This window comes from Peromyscus leucopus, chromosome 12, assembly GCF_004664715.2.
Source record: "Peromyscus leucopus breed LL Stock chromosome 12, UCI_PerLeu_2.1, whole genome shotgun sequence".
Classification (NCBI taxonomy): Eukaryota; Metazoa; Chordata; class Mammalia; order Rodentia; family Cricetidae; genus Peromyscus; species Peromyscus leucopus.
In genome coordinates, this window is record NC_051073.1 from 21,902,444 (window position 1) to 21,926,480 (window position 24,037).

The 24,037-nt window shown below is 42.1% G+C and overlaps 1 protein-coding gene across 2 annotated transcripts in view; it reads left to right on the forward strand.

The window, feature by feature from the left end:
- Nucleotides 1-24,037, forward strand: part of Nrip1 (nuclear receptor interacting protein 1) — an 89,086-nt gene that overhangs the window by 20,024 nt on the left and 45,025 nt on the right. For both annotated transcript variants that reach the window (XM_028874779.2, XM_028874778.2), the window contains exon 2: nucleotides 1,188-1,269. The gene's annotated coding sequence lies outside the window, so the exon portion shown is untranslated. The remainder of the gene's footprint in view (nucleotides 1-1,187; nucleotides 1,270-24,037) is intronic.

A 24,037-nucleotide genomic window follows, 5' to 3' on the forward strand; every position in this document is an offset into this window, starting at 1 on the left:
TTGTGGGATGGAGGGAGCTCTGTTGTAGACATGGGGGGGGGGGGCTGTACTGAGAGCGAGCTGAAAGTGAGTGTGAATGTGGAGATGTGAGATGTAGTGGTTACGAGCTGGCTTGGTTAGCCCAGGAAAGCACCGCACCAAGACATTGAGTCATTGAGTGTCTGTGTATGATTCTAAGGAGACCGAGAGATACTCGCAAAATAAAGATGAACTAGCTGCTTCATTTTGATTTTGATAGGTTCGTGTTCTGGCGTATGGATTTATTTTTAGTTATAGCTGTGATCCTGGAGAACGGATCATGAGTTATGGATTAGACACCGAAGCGGTCCACGGTGTGAACTGGGAGCCCAGTGGAACCAATGCTACAGTGAGATCAGGGTGTGTCTGCCATACCTCCCTGTCTCTGGCTGACTGTGTTGCTTGCTGGCCCACTGATCAGCAGACCATTTCCAAAGCCAATGACTGTTCCAGTGGTGGCCATGGCTCTGCTGGCCAAATGCTTCCAGCAGCCAAGCATATCCAGCTGTCAGCTTTGGGCTGCCCGCACCCCAAGATAGTTACGAATAGAGCCCAACACAAAATCTCAACTACCTGAAACACAGAAAGAAAGGCGAGTGGGTGGGGAGGGAGGGGGAGGGAGGGAGGGGAGGAGGGAGGGAGGGAGACCCAGTTGTGCAGTTCTTGAACTTGACCTTGTTGAGCTGGGATCTCAAAAGGTTGGCCACACCTGCAACCCTCTCTTTGTCGCTGTCTTCAACATTGAGGATGGATCTAATTTGAGTTGAACTTCCTGTTCCTGCTGGGAGAGGTGTTTCAAACTCCTCAATGAATGTCAAAAACTGCCCATGTGCTTTCTCCCAGAAATCCTCCCATGGCCGCAATTCCTCTGTATCCTCAGCATTAACTTCTCACACCCTGGAGAGCAGGGGACAGTCTGCTGTTAGGGTGAAGACGGTCGTGTCTTTTTGCAAGTAATTCTATAAGGCAGGTAGTTGAATTAGATGTGGTCAGCAGCCGCACTCAAGGAAAACGTGGCGTGCGTGCGTGAGAATCCCCCACAGCACACTTATTTGTTGCTTTTCTGAGACAGCTTATTTTAGGCCATAGTTCATACCCCATTTTCAAACACATTATTGAAATCATTACAGGCATTCAAAGTAACACATATCTATCTCTCTTTCTTTCAGGAGCGTGTGGATTGCGAGCTATTGCAGAAGTCTGTTCTCAGGACCCATTATTTTAAACATTTGGGAGAAGCACCTCCAAAAGGTATTGTGCTTTGTCTCATTGATCCATTTTGAAAAGAAATTACTTATAGTCAAGCCTTTCAGCGATAGGAATATGAGACTATTATGTTTTATTCTGTTATTTTCTTTGACTTTGATCTGTTGATAAACTTCCATCCCATCCGGCCCATTATTTCTTGGCTTGTTGTGAGGTGTGATGCAGTAGGTTATGATGGCTAAGATGGGTTGGAGCAAAACCACTGGCATCATTATGGATAGGGAGCAGGTGTGAGGTGGGGGTTGGGTAGGGGGGGATGGGAATAGCAACAAGATACACCCTCCGAGGAAGCCGTAGCTGTCGCAACCTGCTTCTTCTAACCAGGCCCATCCTCTTAATCACATTCAGTTGTGAATCCATCAGAGGTTGAATCCGTTGATGAAGTTAATACCCTTATGATCCAGTCCCCTCTCAAAAGCCCCAACAGCTGGAACAAACCTTGAACGAATGAATCTTCCTGGGGACCACTTCAATGGCAGCCAAACCCCAATGAAAAGCTTTCCTTCTTAACGACCTGTCTCCTACTTCTTCTGTTTTAAAGGAGACACTTAAATGTTCTCCTTTAAACAACATTGCTAGCTCTCTTGCTTGAAATAGCAATAGATCATGGAAGACTACATTAATATAATTGATAATATAATGTATCTGTTAAGGTTACAGTGAATAATGAGCCGCTAAACTGTGTGATCACTAACTGAATATTCATGGTCTACACTCATGTGAAACAGCAAATACCGGTTTTAGAAATTATCTTAATCAGTTCCCAAGCAGTATGAATACTGAGGACAGGGTGAATATTGCTTTGTTTCCCAGAATATAGGAAATCTTCATTTTGAGATGTTTTGCTCTGAAAAATTCTTAGATTTTTTACTATTTTTTGGGAAAAATTATGTGCTCAGAAATCTTGGAGTTTTAAGGAGTTTGGAATCATTTTTATTAGCCAAAGATAAGAAATAACTATGATAATTACACACTTAAAGAGAGAAGCATTCAAGTGTAATGATAAAGAGAATTGTTCCACTTTTATGAAATTGTTCCTCATTTATGAAAAATGTATCATTATCTCAGAAGAAGAGTGTATGATGAGCATTGAACTGGATGCCACCATTAAAGAGAAACTCAGCGTTGAATTGAAGTATTAAGTGGACAACCCCTTTTATAAATTCAAAATAGGAATTGTTTTGAAGTACTTTCTTTGAAGACACAATACATGAGGCTCCTTTTAAAAAACTGCTCACTTCCAAGACGTTCCTTCACCGAAGCATAACTTTATCCCGTGAGGGAGCCATCCTTCCTCGGGAGCTCTGTGGAAGTGTGTGTCTCAGGCGTCACGCTCTGCGCGTGTGTCCAAGTTTCTTCTAGGCAGTGTGCAAAGCAGCCTTCTGGCACTTGTTGGAAGTCACGTATGACTGAAATTCCATCTGGTGAGCACAGGACGTCCCTTCCTTGTCCTTCTAGCCATTTTACTAGCACGGCCTCTTGTCATCCTGGTCACTTTGATGTCAAACGGTGGTTATCATTCGAGCTTCACTTTTATGCCGGAATGATATGGAACAAACACAATCCCCTGGTTCTGCGGTGGCTGTACCCCAGCCCAGTGAATCACTGAACGTTAGTTCTGATTCTGTGTACTGGCTTCCCCTGTACATGCACCAGTACAGTGCCCTTTCTCTTAATTAAGCATTCCAGGTACCCATGACTTTTGCAGTATAAAGTGTTAAAGCAAAACTAACTAATTTTTTTTTTCACAGTTTCACAGGTAGATGTGTTCTTCCCCAACACCACTATAGCAACCTCAATATGCGTTGTTTTCTTTTTAAGTAAATAACTCTTACTTTTTTACTAAAGGAAGGACTTTATGGTTCCTTTGACGCACAAAGGACCATTATTAGGTAAATAATGTGATACCCTGACGGTGACTCTAATAGCAAATGGTTTCCTGACCAGCGGGTGGGTAGCATATACAAAGTGGATATGCTGGACAAAGGGATTTTCACCTTGTGGAAAGAGACTGGGAGTTCATTGTGTTCTTCAGCTGTGTGTGGTTTGAGACTTAGGAATCCTGTATCTCGACTTTCCCAACTAATAGATATAGAGTTGAGTGTAGAAAACTGAATTCACAGGAAGGGAACCTCTGGTCTGTTCTAGGATCTTACATGAAAATCCACAGATGCTCACATCTTTTATAAAGTGCTGTAGCATTTGCACAGAACCCACTTCATTCTTACTATATTTTACATCACCCCTATAATATACCCAATACAATATAAATGGCGGGTAAATAGTTGTGCATGATACAGTGTAGAGAAGAATGTCACAGTTATTATTATGCCATAATTAATATTATATATTATTATAATAATGTCATTACTCTCTAAACTGTATCAGGGGTCAGAACAATCTGTACATTCTCAGGAGAATAGGCTACCCCCCACTAAATATTTTCCATCCAATTTGTCTAAATCCACAGATGCAAAACCCTTATATATAGGGGTGGGGCATCCACAGTATTTCTCTTTGACCTGTGTAGACATGTGGGGTAACCACATCACAGCCACATTTAATTTATTTGCATGGCGGATGCTGGCCTTAAGGGCCTAAGAGTTTCATTAACTTTATATAGCCTCTTCACTGACCGGTTCTTAAGTTTCCTGATATGTAAACTGAGACTACATCACTGGACCACTGTGAGAAATGAACAAGGAAACAGAGTGTTTTGTCTTCAGAGTACTGTTAGAGAAAGAGAGAAACACGTTGAGTACTGTTGGTAACTTGACATTTTAGGCAATCCTTGTGACTCAGTTGCGCATCCTTCTAAATTAGGACGTGTCATTCCACACGTCAGCTTCCCTTTCTTTTCTCGTACTTTCAAGGGTTGTCCCAACCCCACCTGCTCCGTGCTTTTTAATTCCTTTCGAGTTTGAACCTGTCAGGGTCTGCCTGCCGCTGACAGTTCCTGGTTGCTCAGCCGTCCTGAGGACCGCTTGCTCATTGTGTGTGCAGGGTGTAAACCAACCCTCCTTTCATTTCCGCAAGCATCTCGATTGCACGGAGCTAGAAATGGCAGTCTTTTGAGTTCGAGGTGTAAAACGAAAGCGCTATGTTGGAAACAAAGAGGATTTTCGTTTTTCCTCTCAGGAAATGGTTTCCAGGTAAATAATTAGTAAAATCACATCTGGATTTGATTTGCCTCTCATGGTAGGTTGCAGGTTTTCAAAGTGATTTCTTCTGACATATCCAGGTTAAAAGACGTCTTTCCGTGTAAAGGGTGAGTTGGGAAGTTGGCTTACCTCACATGGAGCCGCTTCAAAACACATGTCCCGAACTACTGTTTGCATTCTTATAGGGTTATAGTTTTGCTGACTGCAACAAAAAGAAAGGCCTCTAGTTCTTACTGGGTCAAGATGTATTTTAAAATATCAACATTTTTTTTTCAGGATTTTTTTTTTCTTTTCTTTTTTCATACTTATAAAAAGTCTTGGAGATTTTCCTGCAAAACTTTTAACCAACTTTATCCCAGTAAGGAAACTCCAGAGTGTGTGTTTTCCCTGGTTCAGTCTGGCTCTTCAAGGACTTGGGTGTATATATTGGTGTCTGTGGCACAGTTCTTGGTACAGAATACATTGGTTTGTGAGTAGGTCGTCAGTCTCTGATGAAATGATTAAGTGGGAGACTGGCTGACCAGGCTGTTTGGGGGGGGACAATAGAGGGGGCTTATTTGTGGAGTCTGTGTGACTTGCATTACAAAACCAAACTGGCTCAAGTTCAAAGCCTAGCTCTACCTCTTACCCACAAGTTCCTCAGATTTGCTGAGCCTTGGTTACTGTCTACTTTACAGTTAAATGAGGCTGTGTCTGACTGTTGGCAAATGACTGATCCTGTCCTGGTTAGGGTTTCTATCGCTGCGATGAAACTCTGTGACCGAAGCAACCTGGGGAGGAAAGGGTTGATTTGGCCTATACTTCCATGTCATCTCATCGAAGGAAGTCAGGACAGGAACTCAAGCAGCACAGGAACCTGGAGGCAGGAGCTGATGCAGAAGCCATGGAGGAGTGCTGCTTTCTGGCTTGCTCCCCAGGGCTTGCTCAGTCTGCTTTCTTAAATGGAGTCAGTGACTGTTTTAAAAGGTGCTCTACAGAATTATCTCCTGTGTGTTTGTTTGCTACCAGAGAATACAATGAGAAAATATTGATGGAAACATCTGCTTTAAATATTGGCCTTAAATATTTTTCCCTGTGCCATAATTAACCAAATATTTTTTTTTAAAATGACAGCCTAGAGCCAGTGAGATGACTCAGCAGGCAAATGAACTTGCCATAGAGGTGAATGACCTGAGTTCCATCCCTGGGACCACATTATGGAACAAGAAAACTGACGCTTGTGACCTCCACATACATACCCACCTGCTCTCACACACACACAAATACATAAATAAAATAGCATCCAATAACTATAAAATGTAATCAAATATTTATTAAAAATAAATGCTAGTAAAATGTTATTAACTAATTTATAGATACCATAAATGTAGGGTTAAGTTGAACCTATAGTAAATCTTTTTTTAGCATCGCCTATTTTGATTCGATTATGTCTAGAGTAATTTCTTTTCCTAGCATAAGAATTATATAAATTTGTAAGATTTTTCTTACATTGTGATGCTTATGTTATTGTATTGAGACCTGTTAAACCTCAGTTTAAACCAATGAAGTGTGGGCTTGATGAAGTTTGGGCTTTGTAGCCAACTAAAGGTTTGGCTTTGAATTAAGAATCAAAGGGCTTTTTGACTGCACCTGACATTACTCACTCTCCCCACCACGTATCCAGTCCAGGATTTCTTTGGGGTGAAGGGTGGCATGTGTGGTGAAGGGCAATGCCCTCCAATTGCCTTCTAAGGAGTGTGCACACACACGGAGAACATAGTGGTCTCTTTTAGCTTTGTTTAATTCGTCATCACTTTCGTATATTTGGCCTTGAGACCCTTCCCTCCTATGTTCTTACCACACGACGTTCCCCTTTCCTCTCCTTTCCTCTCCTTTGGATGAACATTTACCATTCTGCAGACTGTTTTAGACACATAGCAATTTGAGCATGATTTTGTTATGTTAAATAATACATGTGGATGGCCTCTGCTCTGGTCATATTTGTTTTCAGTTCTTTGTTTGTTTTTTACTTTTTGATATAAGGTTTCACTACGTAGCCTTGGCTGCCCTAGTACTTGCTATATATAGTCCAGGCTGGCCTTGAACTCACAGCCTCCCGAGTGCTGGGATTAAAGGCATGCACTGCCATGCTCAGCTAATTTTCTGTTCTTAGGACCATGAACATCATAGGGACGTTCATAATAGTACGATAAGAAAATGGATTCATGTTAATAAATGTCTTGCTTTCCTTGTCTTGGGTCATGTTCTGTTGGCATGGATCGTAACAAAAGTTAATTTAAAAGCCCACGTCCATCAGATGCATGTATCTACTTTTTAATTTGATCTAGCACATTGTAGGAACCTGCATAATTGACAAATGTTTCTGTGCTAACTATGATGCAGGCTGTTGACGTCCTTCTTAGAAGCAGCTGCGGTAGTGAGTGGTCCTCACCCCACACATGGAAACTGTGGGCAGTTAGTTTCCAGGACGATGGAGCCTGGTGCTTTCCCTCTTGATAACTGCCATGTTGACTGTCTCAGCTGCGAAGCTCATCATCATTCAGGATGCCCATTCGCCTATGCTGTTTGCTTGTTATTTAAGAATGAGAAAACAATTCCCAGTAAACTCAAGGGGCAAAGTCTCATTATCTACTCATACTATGACCTTTACGATCAGAGAAAACATTACTTGTCAATCACAGGTAGCTCGACATAGTTGGACTTAATTGGATTCACCTCCTGAGAGAAGGTACCCGATTTTGGCCAGCTAGTCGGGGAGGGACACCAGTGTTTCACAGTGGAGCCTGCAGTTTGGTTGATTTCCAGAATCTGTCTTGTGTGATCCCAAAATGCCATCATGTTTAGGCAATGACACTTGATTCTAGTTCTTTTAGCCTGTGAGGATAGAGAACTCCAAAGTGAAAAGCTTTGCTGCTTTCCCAGAGCGTGCTTGGGGTTGGTGAGACAGATAAAGTCCTTCAACCTCATGGTGTCTTCTTAAATGCTAAGTAGAAATTGAAGCAGAGGATGCGGCACGGAAGACCTGGAGGACGGCAAGTGTAAGGTCGGGTTGTGTTCCCAAAGGTCTCGCCCACATGAAGGCTGAGACTCGGAAGGTGGAAACAGTTCTTTGGGTGGGAGCATTGCTGTCAGGGGTCACGTGGCCTCTGTGGGTGAGTGGGGAGGAGTCACAGGGGATGAGCTGGGAGGGAAAGGAAGCTGTTAGACAGTTTGCAGCAGCAGAGTGACCCGATATAGCATCTTAATGGATCATTTTCACAGCAGTGTAAAACCATAAATAAACCTACTGTACGCACTTACAAAAAAATCCAATGTAAACAAGAAAGAAAGAAGCTTTATAGGGCAGTGAGTAGTCTGTGTTCCATTTAATAAGTGAAAAAATGAAAGTACCTTTAAAGTAGTCAAATCATTTGGATGTTGAATGTAGATCTGGGGCCCATTTTATTCTAGTCTTAAAAATCACATACTAAATGTATTTATTTGAATCAGTGCCTCATTTTTGAAGGCACAAACCTAGTAATAGACATGGTAGTTTTTTAATATCGCTCAGAACCAGTAGTGTGGGTTCTTTTTACATCCTTTTCCTCAGCAATGTGATGCGGTAAACCTTCCAAAGTATATACAGATAAAATCCCCACCCAGCTTTTCCTAGGTATTGTTTAACTGTTTCCTCTGAGATTGAAACGTTCGGTGCTACCCTGAAGCTCCCTAGGCAAGAAGGTAAACAATTCAGAATAGCTTCAGGAAGTCCCTAAAACTGACCAGATTCACTAGGACCCTTTCTGCCAAAGTAAGCCATAAAAGCTGAGAATCCATCAGACAAGCCAAGCTACAAAGAAGATTCTGAGACCCTTAAAGAAACAGAAGCCAGCTGAGCTTCCTGGAAGAGGTTTAGATCAACTGAGCGTAGGATAAAAGGGCCAGGAAAAAAACACCCTGACCCTGACTTGACCCTGAGACCAGGCCTAAGGAAAGAACACCCTGACCTTGACTTGACCCCAAGCCGGAGACAAAGAGTTCTGAGACTTGGAAATCCCTACACCCTTGATGCAGACTCAGGGTTAACAGGTAATTTTCCCTATAGTAGGATACTTTCCCACTAAGCTCATGGCGCATGATCCAAAAACCCTATAAGAGCCTTTCTCCCTGTTCAGACCTCTGTTGTGTCTCTTCTGATTCAGAGGCAGCCAGTATTCTGTTCTCCCCAGCAAATCTCTTATTGGAAGTGTTTTGATTTTGTGGTATTCTTGGCTCCTGACTGCCAAGATGCTCTTGCACTGGAAAAAAAAAAAAAAAAAAAAAACCTTACATCAAGGCACCTAGAAAGGACACTCTCCAACCTGTTAAGCTGCCTGCAGGCTGTGCAGTGTGCTCCAGGTTCCCAGCTTTGTGAGCTGTCACTTGGCGTGGACCTTGGTAAAGCAGCTTGTCTTTGAGTCATTCCTGCTTCTCTAAGTAACCCTTTACCCATATACTCCTGTAAATAACCCCGATAAGACTCACTGGTTCGCCAAGTTGAACTTTGGTGGTATCTGTACTTTGCTCTGTCATGGGATCCCAGTCTCTATCTGGAGTGAGTAGACCTGCGGCATGTTGTGTCACCTCAGGGAATGCTTTGTCATACAACATAATTGGCACCGGAACAGGGACACGGCAGAACCAAAGATGAGTTGGGAGGAATGAGTAGTGGATGGTGCTGGCTATGGGGTAGCAAGTCATGCGACCAAGGTCAGGCAGCCTGAGGGGAGAGCATCCATGGAAGAAATTCTGGCAGTTTCCTTTTCCTACACGGTGTGTGTTAATGTGCTTTTTTGCCGTGACAGGGGTTGCATGGTTCTTGCTATGTGTAGCGAGACCTGAAAGTAGCTAAGCCATCAGTATTAGGAGTGTCTGTGGGAGGTCAGCCTTTGTCTACGTAGTATGTGGTGGTATGCCTGCTGGGTGAGTGGGGTCTACCACATGAATATGGAGGTACCCGGGAAACAGTTAAAGGTTTGGAGAAAAAAATTCGCAGTCTTTAGGTGTAGTGCGCAAGGGTGGGGCTCAGCAATGAATAGTAGCAAAAGTTGCCTGGCCGGATGTTATGTGTGGTTCGGAATGGCCCTGAGGAGGCAGCCGACGGACCTTGTTTGTGTAGAGGGACAATTGCAGTAAGAAAGGGAGATGTGGCTAGCATCCTCCTTGGTAGCTTCTGAGCTGGCAAGTGAATTAGATGAAACCTCTTTTTATCTAAGAGACAGCTGGTTCAAAAAAATAAATAAATAAATAAAACAAAACAATAGAAGAGACCCCTCAGGCGTATCCTTCAGTAGAAAAAGTGGAGACACCTGTGGTCCAGTGTTCGGAGGGGGGACTTTATGATGGCCCAGAGTAAGAAACGAGTGTCATCAGGAAATACTCAGCCCTTGGGCTGTTGGAGCTGGGGAAGACTTTTCAACAAGCAATAAAAGCCTGTCACAGTCTAGCTGGTGAGGCTGTTGGCCACGGGAGCAGACGGGATCATCCTGACTGCTGTGGGGGCAGAAAAGCAGAGTAATATCATATTATATATATAATATTATATTGATAACCTTTCATCCTCTCTCAAGACAAAAGCTGTATAATCTTGAGACAATATGAGGGAAATCAGTGCCTGATGGACTGGTTTATTAGATCCGTTAGGAGTACTGGGTTATTTCCATCTGAGGTGCCTACAAATAGCGGGGGCCCGGAGGCTGGTAGAGGAAGGCCAGATGCTAGTGAGGAGCCAGGACTATGAGAAGCTGTGTTTGAATAAGAGAAGCTGTGTTGGAGCACTGAGCCATGCAGAAGAAGGCTGACAGAGCAATTAAAGAAAAGGGGATCCAGCAGGGAGCTCGAGGCTGGCGTTGAGGGTTGGCGGCTTCGCTGGGTCTCTTGGTGGGACAAGATCTTTATGAAGCAGGAATGGCTTCGACAGATCTCAGGAACATAGACCAACATGGAAAGAGAGTTGGTCAAGTGAGAGAGCGTCCAAGGGGAGATAAGGAAAAGGTAAAACAAGAGAAAGGTCTGTCTGGATGACTGGAAGACAAATGTGACGGTTTGTTTCGAGCTAGAGTTCATGTGGAAAAAAATGACAAAAAGCCAAACTGTGTGCTAAGAGCTGCTGGGAGGCTTGGAAGCCTGAGGAACAATTCATGGAAGACAGCGATGACAGAACGGTATGAGTGAAAATGATTAAGCCTGTTCCAGGGGTGGGTATGTATCCACCCAGAGTAAGGGAAGCTACATTTCCCTCCAATAAGAGGGTATGCTAGGGTTGGAGATGGCTTGCCGATCCAGAAGCTCCCTAACAGCCAAGTATGGTGAATGCAGAGGCAAGATAGCCCTCTGTGCTGACCCAGGGCCGCTCTGACCCAGGGAGCCAGCAGGCGCAACAGGGCAGAGCAGGGTCCTCTTCCCGCCTTGGCACTGAGGAGGTCTGAGCCAATTAAGTCGCACCCTTGAAGTTCATCCTGCATGGAGAAATGGAGGGGGTGCTCCATGGAAGAGCTCCAGGATCTGGAAATGTAATGGCTCAAGAGAGAATGACCGAGGGTTCCAGGGAGCTAATTAAGTTAGTGCCTCCAATCCACTTTGATCTGTGGAGGAAGCAGCTAGTGAAAGTGGATTATACCTTTTCTATGCTGTATTAGAACTTGCAGTATTTGACCTTAGTATAATCTTAGTTGTGAGACCCTGGGGTCACCTGACACTTGCTCAGAACAGATGACAACAGACTCTCACAGTGCTTCGCCAAGGCTATCCTTGTAACCCCACTATTTGTTATGGGATGGAGGTTCAGGACGTAGTCTTGTCCGACCCATCCTTTGGAAAAAGGTTTTGTTGTATAGATGATGTAATATTGATAACCTCTGGGTATTTCCCTGATTTTGAAAGCCTTTGGAGAAGCAACCAAGTATGATGGTGTGCTCGCCTACCTCATAACCCTATGGGACTGGGCTAATTAAGAAAAAAAAATCCAAGAGGTACCCTACCTGGGTGGAAAAGGACACTCCCAGAAGCCATAAGTTTATTGAATGAAAACCTTGGTGCCAGGGATGGGTTACCTCCCTGTGAACTGTTGGTCAGGGAAGTCCCTGAAGCCCCCCTAAACCTCAACGGTTATTGCTACTCTTGTGGTTATATGCCAAAATGAAATGGCGAGCCCTATCGCTGAGGACAGCGCATGCGCTTGCCGTGAGCTCCAGGATGTGAAGAAGTTAGGCTGGGACTGACCGGGAAACTCCCACCGGAGGCTGGCTTTCATAGTGTCAGAAGCTGCCATGCAGGCTGCTGGTAGAAAACTGTCACCAACATTCCCGTTCGGCTGTGGACGCTGCGTGCTAAAATACCACATGCCAGGCAGGAAGTGCCCGCTTGTGCAATCATGACTCGGCTCTCAAGGGTAAGACCAATAGCCTTCTCTGGAGTTTAAGGCCTGTTCTACAAGAAGAGTTCACCATGTCTGGAACTGCAAGCCAGGATAAAAACCTGTGCCCAGAGAGGTCATAGAACCCAATAGGAAAAACAACTCTTTTTTTTTTTTTTTTTTTTGATAAATGTGTGTTTCCACCCATAGATCGCTTGTGGTTGTCAGCCTCACCACATAACCACTGGTGAGGCTTCTCAGATCATGTGACTGTTACTAGGGCATGGTAGCCTATGTCTTAGCCATAGGTGGACGTCTGTGGTCACCCCCCATCCCAAGGCTCAGAGTAAGCAGCAAAAGCTAAGAGTCTCTTCCAGACAAGCCAAGCTACGAAGAAGACTCGTAGACCCAGGGAGAAGCCGAAACCAGCCGAGCTGTCTGGAAGAGGTTTAGACCAACTGATGAGTGTGTTGTGTCTCCCCGGGGAGTTTTGTCACACAACACTAGTATGGTTCACGGTCAACCTAGAATTCAATGCAAAGGAAAGCTATCAGGGTGAATCAGTGCTGTGTCGCCATGGGATGTTGAAATGGGTGGCTTTTCTTCCCTTTTTTTTTTTCGGAAGAGGTGTTAGTCAAGATGTCAGATTACTGCACTCATTTGAACTAGACAAGGACAGCAGCTAAAAACTTCAGTGTGCACATTCCATGACCTGCTCGGAGCATTTCAAAGTACCTTTCACATGATAGATACTGTGGAAATATTTAAATCGAAAACTTGATCTAGAACATTATTATCATTTTTTTATTTAAATTTTTAAAAATAATAATAGGCTTCCTACAACAGTTTTCCTTGAGTGATAGGCCCCAACCCTGAAGCAATGCCATTGGGAACATTGGATCTAATTGCTTTGGGGCTAAAAGCAGTCTATAAGGAATATAAGGAATTCTTTGTTGGGCAAATACTTCGCTATGAAGGTTGAGTTAGGCTTTTCTCATGACCCTTTTGCTCACCATGCCGTATCTATGACTGATGGCCTGTGTCATCAACTGGGGAGAGAAGGCTATGAAGATCTGGGAGCTCCTGAAGAGCACTGGGTGACTCCTGTGACCGTCTCCCATGAGATCCGCTGACATGAGCCACAAGCTAGTAAGCACTTGGATGCTTTTGAGACCTCAGTGCCTGATGAGAATGTGTTACCCTCACTCTCAGATTAGTAAAGCTGTAAGCTTTCACCTGCAAGTCTGCTTTCATGTTCTTCTGAGTGTGTGCATCTCCTCATATACGCCTCTGCATTTATTATTCCTTCTTAATTAAGGAAAAATCTACGGCCGAGCGGTTCGCGTGCCTATGTGAAAACTTTTGAGATACACACCCCAGCAGCTTCTTCTCATGGTAGAGTTCCATTTGCCAAAACGCAGCTGCTCATTTTGCGTTAATTATGGCTCTCTGTAAATGGGGGTACACTTGATTGTTCCCTGTGCTCCAGACTTCAGAGTCCATATCATTCTCCAATATTTGTCTGGATTTTTACTGGTGCTCACAACTGAACACTATGAAATGCTCCAAAATCGGAAGCTTTTTGATGTCGTGTCCGAGGCTTTAAAAGTTTTAGATTGTGAAGCATTTTGGGTTTCCGATTCTCAAAGGAAGGATCCTCACCTGTGCTTGCATTATGAGACACATCATTGAAACAATATCCCAAGAACGGGCCACCTACTACAAAGAGAACCTCGTTAGCACAATGCTTCTGCCAGCTAGCATCTCTCCTTACCCACACCTTTGCCTTACCACTATCGCTTCTGAATTTTATGTAAATAACTTAGCTTGTTCTTAATAGTGCTGATTTTTTTTCTCCTTGATCTTTAAATACTATGTATTTTAATTTTATGCTTTTGTTAAGTACTGTGAAATCATAGTATTTTGTACATAGTCTCCTGAGATTTGTTCTTTTTAATTCATTGTGGGTTTTTTTTGGGAAATCATTTATACTGCTGTATTAGTCCATTTATTTTCTCAGCTGGATAGTATTACGCTGCGGGAATTCATTCACTCCCTTGTTGGTTGATATGTGGGTGCTTTTGTTTGCTTGCTTCACTTTGGTTTTGGATTTGTTGCTTTCCTGTTTTTCTGATAACATACCATGACCACAGGCAACTAAGCCAAAAAGAGTTTACACAGGCTTGCGGGTGTTCTCGAGGTTAGAGTCCACTGTGGCAAAGGAAGACACAGCCCCAGGGGGCAGGAGCGGGAAGCTGGCGGATCACATCTTTCGTCCATACACAGGACAGAGGGAGAAGGAGGGCACTCGGGAAGTGAGGTGAGCCCATACATCCTCAAAGCCTGCCCTAGGAATGTACTTCCTCCAGCGAGGCTGCGCCACCTGAAGGTTCCATAACCTCCTTAAACAGTGTCACCAACTGGGAACCCAGTGTCCATTATGACCACAGCAGCCGTCTCTGTATTGGTATATTGATGCGCACGTATGATGCACTTACAGTCATATGTATACACACACACACACACACACACACACACACACACACACACACACACGATAGCTGTTACAAAGCATTGTCGAAGTCAACTTTGGTTTCACATAGGGAAGACTCTAGATTGCCTACCCAAAAGAGAAACGTCAACAGTATTCAGTTATTTGAGCCTGTGCTAAAGTGTTTTCAGAAGGCGTTAGACCAGTTTATGTTTCCAGTATTATAGCAGAAACTGCCATTCGGCTACGGCCTTGCCAAATCTTGGCACACTCAGGGGCCTTAACATTTCCCAGTTTGGTGGAAACACATAGGGTTTTTCTTTTTGAAGCTGGTTGCAATTTATTAATTAAAGAAGTGGGGTTTTTTTAAATTTTTTTAATTTATTTTAAAGGATGATGGTAGCACATCCCAAGAACTTTGAGAGAGAGAGAGAGAGAGAGAGAGAGAGAGAGAGAGAGAGAGAGAGAGAGAGAGAGAGAGAGGAGTTCTGGGAGATGGCATCTTTTTGTGGTATTATTTGCTTTTCTGTGCTTCCTAGCAAGGTGTTAAACACTGCTTGGCATCACTGTTCACTATTGTTAGAGTCTTCCACGAAGTGTTTGTGTGTGAGTGGTGTGGATATAGGTCAGTTGGTACAGTGCTGGCTCACCATGCACAAGTCCTTCAGTGCCAGCACTACAGATAATAATAATTTCAATTTTTGTTATTGTTGTTGTTTTGGTTTTTTTTTTTTTAAGAGGAGAAAAGAAAGGAAGACTTATTCATGTCTTCTAAAACTTTTCATTCAATAATTCACATAGAAATTGAAAATTGGTTAAGGCTACCTTCTCTGCATTTTATTTTTAAAGTAGAATTTTGTGGGAAACACACACATACATTTGCACATGTGTGTTGGTACTATTTTTTTTTTTTGACCATGAGTTTTACGGTTTATTTTTTGTTTTTCTTTATTATATTTATTAATGAATGGATGTTTTTAATGTTAGTGCAATTGGATTCATTATTCTTTTTAGTTAGCCCTTTGTGTGTCTTAAGAAGCCTTCCCTGGTTGTTCATATTCTCTTTCTCTCTACATCATTCTCTTGCTCTCTCCCTTTCTCTGAGACAAGAGCCCAAACTAGCCTTGAACTTGCTATGTATGTAGCTGTGGATGGCCTTGAATTCCCCATCCTTCCGCCTCAGCCTATAACACCGCTCAGCTCAGGGTTCATAATCTCTTATGTATCGTTTGTAAAACATTAGACTCCTGCCTTCATGTTTGAAACTCTAATTCTTCTGGAATGTGTGTTTTGTGACAACCTCGGGGATCCAGTTTGTTTTTCTCAGTCAGTAGGTAACTAATTGTTTCAGGACACTGAGTGACTGCCTCCTTTGCTCTGCCACGAGCTACGATGCGGCTCCTGTCACATGTGATGGCTCTATCCAGAGGTCACTTGTCCGTTTCCGCAGAGCACGCTGACTCCACCAACTTAAATTTCAGAGCTTCACGGCGATTCCCAGTGTTTGGCAGAGCGCGGGGCCCCTCTGTGGTCTTTGTGGCTCAGTGGAGTAATGCGATTGGCTGTTTCAGGTCCGTTAGAGTCGGTTTATAAAGGCTTTGGAAATTAGATGGACATTGTGTGGCGTGCATTGGGAAGAATCCATTTCTTCCACTGGGGCTTCCTGTTCATGATGAGGTGGGTTGTTTAGTTTCTGCTGTTAATGTCTCCAACATACTTTCCGAGACAAGAGTGGACGGTGTTTAGAACTTACTTTTATTCTTTAGGTATGTTTTGTTGTTGAGGGTTTTCATGTAAGTTTCTGGTTTCTTGTTTGTTTTTTTTGTTTTTGTTTTTTTATACCAATGTGCTGTTGTGTTGACTGTTTTCAGTAAGTGTCATAAAATGGACATGTTTGTAGAATGCAGCAGTACCTCGTTCTTTTTTTAATGGTTGAGTAATATTCCACTGGTGAGATTTAACAGATGTTATTTATGGTTTGGACAATGGACACTTAGGTTGCTTTTAGCTATTTGCTATTATGAATAACACCCGTGGGATAAAAGGAATTCTTGTGTGGACAAAGTTTTCATTTCCTTTCTCCCTATACCTGGAAGTAGAATTTCTGGGGGCTGTAGCAACCATTAAATTTTAAAGGACTGTTTAACCCTTCCCACAGCTGCTGTACCATAGGCCACGTCAACCCCACACTGCTCCTCCCCAAGTGTTCAGGAAGCGTCAGTTTCAGACTACATCAGAATTCTCTGAAGAGTAAATGTAATATACATTATGTGTGTGTTAGATTGTAATTTTTTTCCTTTAGATAAAGAAAAACAGCATGGCTTATTTTAATCAGCTCCCCTTTAAGGCAGTTTAGTTTGCTAAATATTATAGCGTGTGTTTTCTTAAGTCTTCGCTCCAGCTAGCGCTGTACTTGAAACACCACGGAGTTCACACACTGACAGGTATTGAGTGTGATGATTTCAAGTCAGTCATCGCAACCATCGTTTTTTTTTTTTTTAGAAGAGCGGGGTCTCCCCAATGTTCCCCTGTTCATCTACAGCACTGTCCCTCCACTACCCAGAAGACAATCTACTTTTCCTACCTCAATCCAGCTCTCATTACTGTACCACGTCCGGGAATAAGGCAGTACTACTATGGAGCTCCCTAACCTCACTTATCTTTAATCTCTGAGCCTTGTTCCCTAGCCATTAGTGCCTTGGGTTTGTTGTTGTTTTGTTTTTAGTTACCACCTTAGACTTATCCCTTCATCAGTGGATGTTTGCTTTGCTTACCGTCTTGGCTAAGAGGCTTGATACTGATCTCATTTGCATACAAGCTTCGGACTTGGCTTTGGTTTCTCTTGCTTAAATAATCGTGTGGGACATTGTGAATGTTTGTGTACATGGGACTGTATGGAACTGCCCAGCTCATTCCCCATGTGGCCAGGACTCTGAGGTTCCCACCAGGAGTGTAGGAGTGTGCTGGTCACTTTTTTTTTTTTTTTTCAACTTGACCCAAGCTAGGTAGTGCCTTCTCAGAAGAGGGAACTTCAGGTGAGAAAAAAAATGCCTCTGCCAGACTGGCCTGTAGCCAAGCCAGAGGGCATTTTTTTGACGATGATTGGTGTGGGAGGGCCCAGCCCACGGTGCAGGGGTGCCACCCTTGGATAGGTGGTACTTGGTTGGGAAGCAAGCTGAGAAAGTCAGGAGGAGCAAGCCAGTGAGGAGCACTCCTCCACTGCCTCTGCCTTAGTTACTCCTTGGGTTCCTGTCCTGACGTCCCCTGTTTGTGGACTCTTAACGGGTAAGATGAAGTAAAGCTCTTCCTCCCCAGTGTGGGTTTTTTTTGGTGGCATTTTATCCCAGTAGAAAGAGTGAGTTAGTACAACAAGAACCACCCCCCACCTCATCCGACTTCTGATTATTTTTTTAATTGAAAAAAAATGATAGGTACTCTCCAGTGTTTGTACTGAGATCTCTCTCGCTTCATCTACATTTCTAGTGAGTAATTGGGATGGTCACCTTGTCGTGTGAGGCCTAAGCCTTCTTTGAAATGCTTTTCAATCCTCATCCAGTTGACTTATTTTTATTTGGGTAGATTATCTCATTGTTCAGACTTTTAATACGTGCTGGACACAGTGTCTTTATCGTGCATATGAGTTGCAAACGTTTTCTTCTGGTATGCTGCTGGCTTTTTAGATAACAGATATCTCTGAGGGACTTCAGGGAGGCTCACTTGCTCAGTTTTTATAGGTTGTGCTTCCACGGCTTTACATAACGTATCTCCTCTAACCTAAATTCTCCTATGCCTTCTTCTAGAAGTCTTGATCTTTTTGTTGCTTCATACAGCAGCCCCAGTCATTAGTTTTCTAGGTGGAAGCTGAGGGTTAGGATTTATTTACTCATGTGCATGCTTTTGTGACCGTGTTCTTTCAAGACTGTGCTTTCTCCCTTTGTCAGAAAGAAGCCAACCTTGGGTCTGGGAATTTATCCTTGTGTCTCTCGCTTCTGTTCTGTTGTATAGTAGACCTTGCTTTATACCTGCACTACATACTGTGTGGGTTTCACATTAGCTTTAGAGTAAGTTTGGGTGTGGGTGATTTTAGAATGTTAACTTTCAGTTTTTTAAAAGATGTCCGTATTGTGTTCTTGTGCATGTGTATGTGTGTGGATATGTTCACATGAGCACAGGCGCCTGCAGAGGCCAGAGAAGGGTGTTGGATCCTCCAGAGCGGTGGCTCTCGCCCTTCCTAATGCTATAACCCTTTAATCCAGTTCCTCATGTTGTGGTGACCCCCCCCAACCATAAAATTATTTTTGTTGCTATTCCATTAACTGTAATTTTGCTACTGTTAGGAATTGTAATGTAAATATCTGCATTTCCATTGGTCTTAGGTGACCCCTAAAGGGGTTGTAATTCAGAGGTTAAGAACCACTGCCCTAAAGCAAGTCATAGGCAGTTGTGTGCTGCCTCACAAGGGAATCAAACCCAGGTTCTCTTCAAGAGCCTTAAATGTTCTCAACTACCTAGTCACCTCTCCAGTTCTCATCTCCATGTTCAAAGTGTTTTTAGACAGCCTGGCCTACGTAAGCATTCACTTACATTCTCAGGACTTATGCCTACTAAAAGAAAAAAAAATCTTTATAATGGCATTTGCAGGACCAGTTGGAGACACTGAGGAAAATCATATTTATTCTTGCAGTCAACTGAATCTATAGTCCATTTGAAGAACAATGGTATATATCTTTGTTTCCCTCGATCATTTTCATTTCTCTTAGCAGTGTTTAGTAATTGGCAGTGTACTGGTATTTTCACCAATGGTTAAGGTTGCTATTTGTAGTTGGAAGTTTTCCTGTGTCATGCCTGGTCCTGTAGCTGCTGGGACCCAAGTAAACACACAGAGACTTATATTACTTCCAAACTGTACGGCCCATTGCTTTCTTGCTTCTTGCTAGCTAGCTTGTATAATTTAACTCATCCCATTACTATTAAGTTATGCATTGTAACATGGCTTCGTGGCTCACTGGCACTTTCACATCTTGCTTCTCCTGGTGGCAGCTTGCAGTATGTCCCCCACCTCTGCCTTTCCTCTTCCTGTCTGTCCAGTTTGAATGTACCACATAACCTTATTCTGCCTCACCATTGGCCAAACAGCTTTATTTGTCAACCAATCAGAGCAACACATATTCACAGCATACAGAAAGATATCCCACAGCAGTTCTTGTCTTTTATTCTTTTACCACTATTTAAATAAACGTATCTGGTTTTTGCAATCACTTTATTGTTAACAAGTAGATGAGATGCAATTCTTTTATTTTACGTCTTGACATTTCTCATATACACTGTAAACTTTTCATTAATCTTAGGAGATATATAGTAGATGGCATATAAGATCACACTACCTGGCAACAAAGAAGATAATTTAAAAAAAAAAACTTTATGTATTGGTATATGTCTGAACGTATGCATGTATCTGTGCTGGATGCTTATGGAAGCAAAAGAGTGCATTAGATCTGGAACTGGAGTTACAGGTGGTTGTAAGCCACTGTGTGGATACTGGGACTCAAACCCAGGTCCTTTAGATGAGGAAGTGCTTTTACCCTCTGAGTCATCTCTTTAGCTCCCAGATAGGATAATCGTAACTTTCCATGAGCTCTATGTCTTCATATGTCTTGTTTTGCATTGAGTGGATAGTATTTCTCCACCTTAGGGAGCAAGGTCTGCAATCTTTTATCATTACTATGATATCAACTCTTTAGACCAGCAAGGAAGGGGTTTTTTTTAACTTTGAAACAAATAATGCGATGCACATTAGTAATGGAGTAGACGGCAAACTCATGTCATGTCAAGAGCTGTTAGTAAGAGCAGGTGACAATGTCCAGCACAGGAGTAAAGCAAGTGAACAAACTCAAAGACAAGTATGGACAGGAATGCACAGATGTTCCACTGATATCACAGCTGATAGTGAAGAAATATTTTCCTCTTAAAAAATTTGTTTCCTGTTGTTATAATTCAAACACACCTGAAACACTGAGTTGTAGACTTGTGCATGAGACTAACTTAAACATTTATTCACATAAGAAACTTGTAAATATTCATCTGTGAAAGTTGCTCTTTTATATTAACCTTTGTTGTTATGTCTAAGTATCTATATGTTTTCTCTGTGGCCATACATAGCTCAAAAGACATATAACAACACTGGTGGAGAGCAGTCATTGAAATAAATAGTCCTAGAATATGTAGTAAGTATCCACATAGACATAAACTTGATTTTTAACTCCTTTCGTGGAATGTACAGATGTTATCTGGGTCATTGTTATTATTTTTTTATTTATTTTTGCAATGTGCATGTGATTCAAGAAGGCTGTAGACAGTTATTACTACAGAAAACAATAATGTTCCAGATAATTTTCAAGGTTTAGAAGTTTTTCAAGTAAAATGTTCCCAGGTTTTGGTTTCTTCTTTTTTTCTTTCGTTTTTGTTTCTATTTTGAGACAGGTCCTACTACATAGACCAAGCTGGCCTTGAACTTACAGAGATCTGTGTGCCTCTGCCTCCCAAGTGCTGAGGTACAAGTCATATATGTCCACACCTGGCCAGAGTTTGATTTCTTCTTTAGCTTTGTGATTTGGGATAACTTAATTTCAGTTTTTTTCATCCATCAAATAGCAACAATAGTTTTATAGGGCTCTTTTAAATTGCTTGTGTGCAGAAGGCTTCGAGTTGTGCTGGACCATGATAACTGTCTGTTGTCCTTGAGAGTGTAAGCAAGCTTTGTGCTGTAAAGGCTCCTTATGCTTGACCATTGTCACCAGACACTGGCCAGCCATTTAATATGTTACTTTACAAATCTTTGCTTTTCCTCTTGTCAGGAGCGGGTCGTGTGCCTCATAGAACATCCCTGTTCGGAGATAGCACAAAGGAAGGTATTGCTTGCAGCGGAGCTTTGAAAGTTCCGTCTTTGCTGCATACTTAAACACAGTCAGGTCATGTTCTTCTTCCAAGTGAAGACCAAGGAATGGTATTTCTCAAGAAGAGAAGAAATGTCACAACACTGAAAACCTACATTTAGTAGAATGTCTGAGGTTTGGTATTGTCTTCCAAGGCAAGGTGGACTTAAAATTTATATATATACATATATACATATATATTTAATAATTTTTTTAATCTTTATTATGTAAACAGTGTTCTTTCTGCACACCAGAAGAGGGTACCAGATCTCATTACAAATGTTTGTGAGCCACTGTGTGGTTGCTGGGAATTGAACTCAGGACCTTTGGAAGAGCAACCAGGGCTCTTAACCTCTGAGCCATCTCTCCAGCCCCTAGAATTTATATTTGTAGTAGTTTCCAAGACTAGGAATTATGATGTAGAGAACTCCCCGGGTCTCTATGGTATTCTAATAAATATAATTTGCAAATATGGTTGTAAGTTCACATGTGAATAACTTCCTTCTATATATAATCAAGAAAAGTGATTTTTGAACTGGCTTTTTGGAGCCCATATCCTATGGTGGGACACCTTGCACAGCCTTGATGCCGGGGAAGAGTCTGAATGTATCAGACTCTGCTGACTCCCCACAAGAGGCCTTACCTTTTTGGAGAAGGGGATGGGGGAAGGCAGGGCAGAGCAGGAGGAGAGATGAGAGGGGGATCTGTGGTTGGTATATAAAATGAATAAAAATTTTCTTAATTAAAAAAAAAAAAGAAAAAGAAAAGTGATTTTCCCCCTTACTCTTCTGAGAATTCCAGTCTGAATTTAGCATCAGGGTCTGATTTGACTCCAGAATATAGAATTTGGGACCTTCCTCCATGTCTGCTGTTCCCATGTAAGTTCACTATAGCGATCAATTATGCTCAAGCCTAATAAAGTGCTTCGTAACTGGGAAAACATGCAGCTTAATGATTGCTTCTGTGTTTCCGGTTCACCCTCCCCTCCCTATTTAGTAGGTCACTGGTGGAGGTAGTGTGGTAGCAGAGCCACCTCTGTGACTTGGGCTGCCTCTTAGATGCCTTTGCTTTATACCTCTACTAGGCGGGAACAATTTTTCATGGTTGTTATTTTCATCTTTTATTTGTTAGTGATGTATGTTTGTGGGTGGATTTTTCTGTCCCGCCTGCCAGCTCCCAAATAATCACATGGAGACTTATTAATTAGGAAAGTATGGCCAATAGCCTAGGCTTGTCCCACTAGCTCTTATAACTTAAATTAACCCATTCCCATCCATTTCTGTGCTGCACCAAGGCTTGTTTATCTCACCTGCGTACTGTCCATTCTGCTTGCTTTGCATGCTGGCATCTCCTCGCCGCCGTTCTTTTTCCCAGAGTCTTCTGTGCTGGGCTGTCTTCCCTATACCTTCTGCCTAGATCATGGCTGTTCAGCTTTTTAATTAAACCAATAAGAAGGCACATTGGAAAAGACAAATCTTCACAGTGTACAAAAAGATTACTACACAACATATGTTCATTGAAGAAAATTACAAAATATATATCAGCACAAAGGAAAAAATACTATTTTTGAATGCAGGAAGGATGCCTTTATTTTTGAACAGTTTTAATGCAAAAGTCTATTTATGCTAAACATAGGATTGTTTCTTTAATCCTTAATAAATATTCAGTATAACTCAATTTTTTTTATATAATACTCCATATAAGATACTGTGTTGTATATACTATCTAATGGTGTAATAGATTGTTAACTACTTTTAGCTTTTTTAAAATTTTGACATATAACAGCTTTTTCTAATTTTTGCTGTTAGAAACAATGTATATGATAATCATTCTTTTTTGCTAAATATTTTTACATACCCTCCATGTTCTTTATTTTCTTCTAAAATAGGGTAAATCTTAGGCTTGCAATTGCCAATTAAGGGACATAAAACGTTTTGTGGCATTTCAGGTCAAAATGAGCCTGTCACCACAGTTAAGAGAGCACCTGTTCAGTTCCCTCCCGGTGTACTCCGCTGTCCCAGGAAACCCCGTTGATCTCATTTTTTCCGTAGTAGATTAATTTACATTGTCTGGGATTGTATGCAAATGGAGTTACACTCAGCAAGCTTGCATTTATCTAGTTTCTGCTTCAAGGTAATTTCTCTGTTCATTATTGTTATATCCATAATATAGTAGTGCTGGGTTCTGCAGCTGCATGGACTTGCCAGAGTTAACTCAACTGGCATTGTGTTTTTCTTTGTTTGTTTTTGTTTTTCCATTTGACGCTGCTAATACCAAACCTGGTTCTAACTTTGCTCTACTGACTTTGTACAAGTGTAATACAGCCGATATTATTGTGTTAGCCAAGTTAAATTGTTGATATTTTGAAACTGAAGAAATTTAGTGTGAGAAAACCTACAGTTATTTTTCTTTCATATTTTCTTTTTTGGAGATGTCTTTAGGGGCACATAGAATTATGGCGTGGGTCATAATGGATGAATTTGTCAGAACACTAGGAAATTTGCAATTTACGTAATTTAACAAGCACTTTATAGCAACAACACACTTTTGTTATGGTTTATTTTGTTATAGCACCTTCTTCTAATAAGGTAATGTATTTCTCCATAGCAAGGACCCTTTTCGTTCCTTTTTTTTTTTTTTTTTTTTTTTTTTTTTTTTTTTCGAGACAGGTTTTCTGTGTATTTGCGCTTTCTGGAGCTCACTTGGTAGCCAGCTGCCTCGAACTCACAGAGATCGCCTGGCTTGCCTCCGAGTGCTGAGATTAAAGGCGTGCGCCACCACCGCCCGGCTCCCTTTT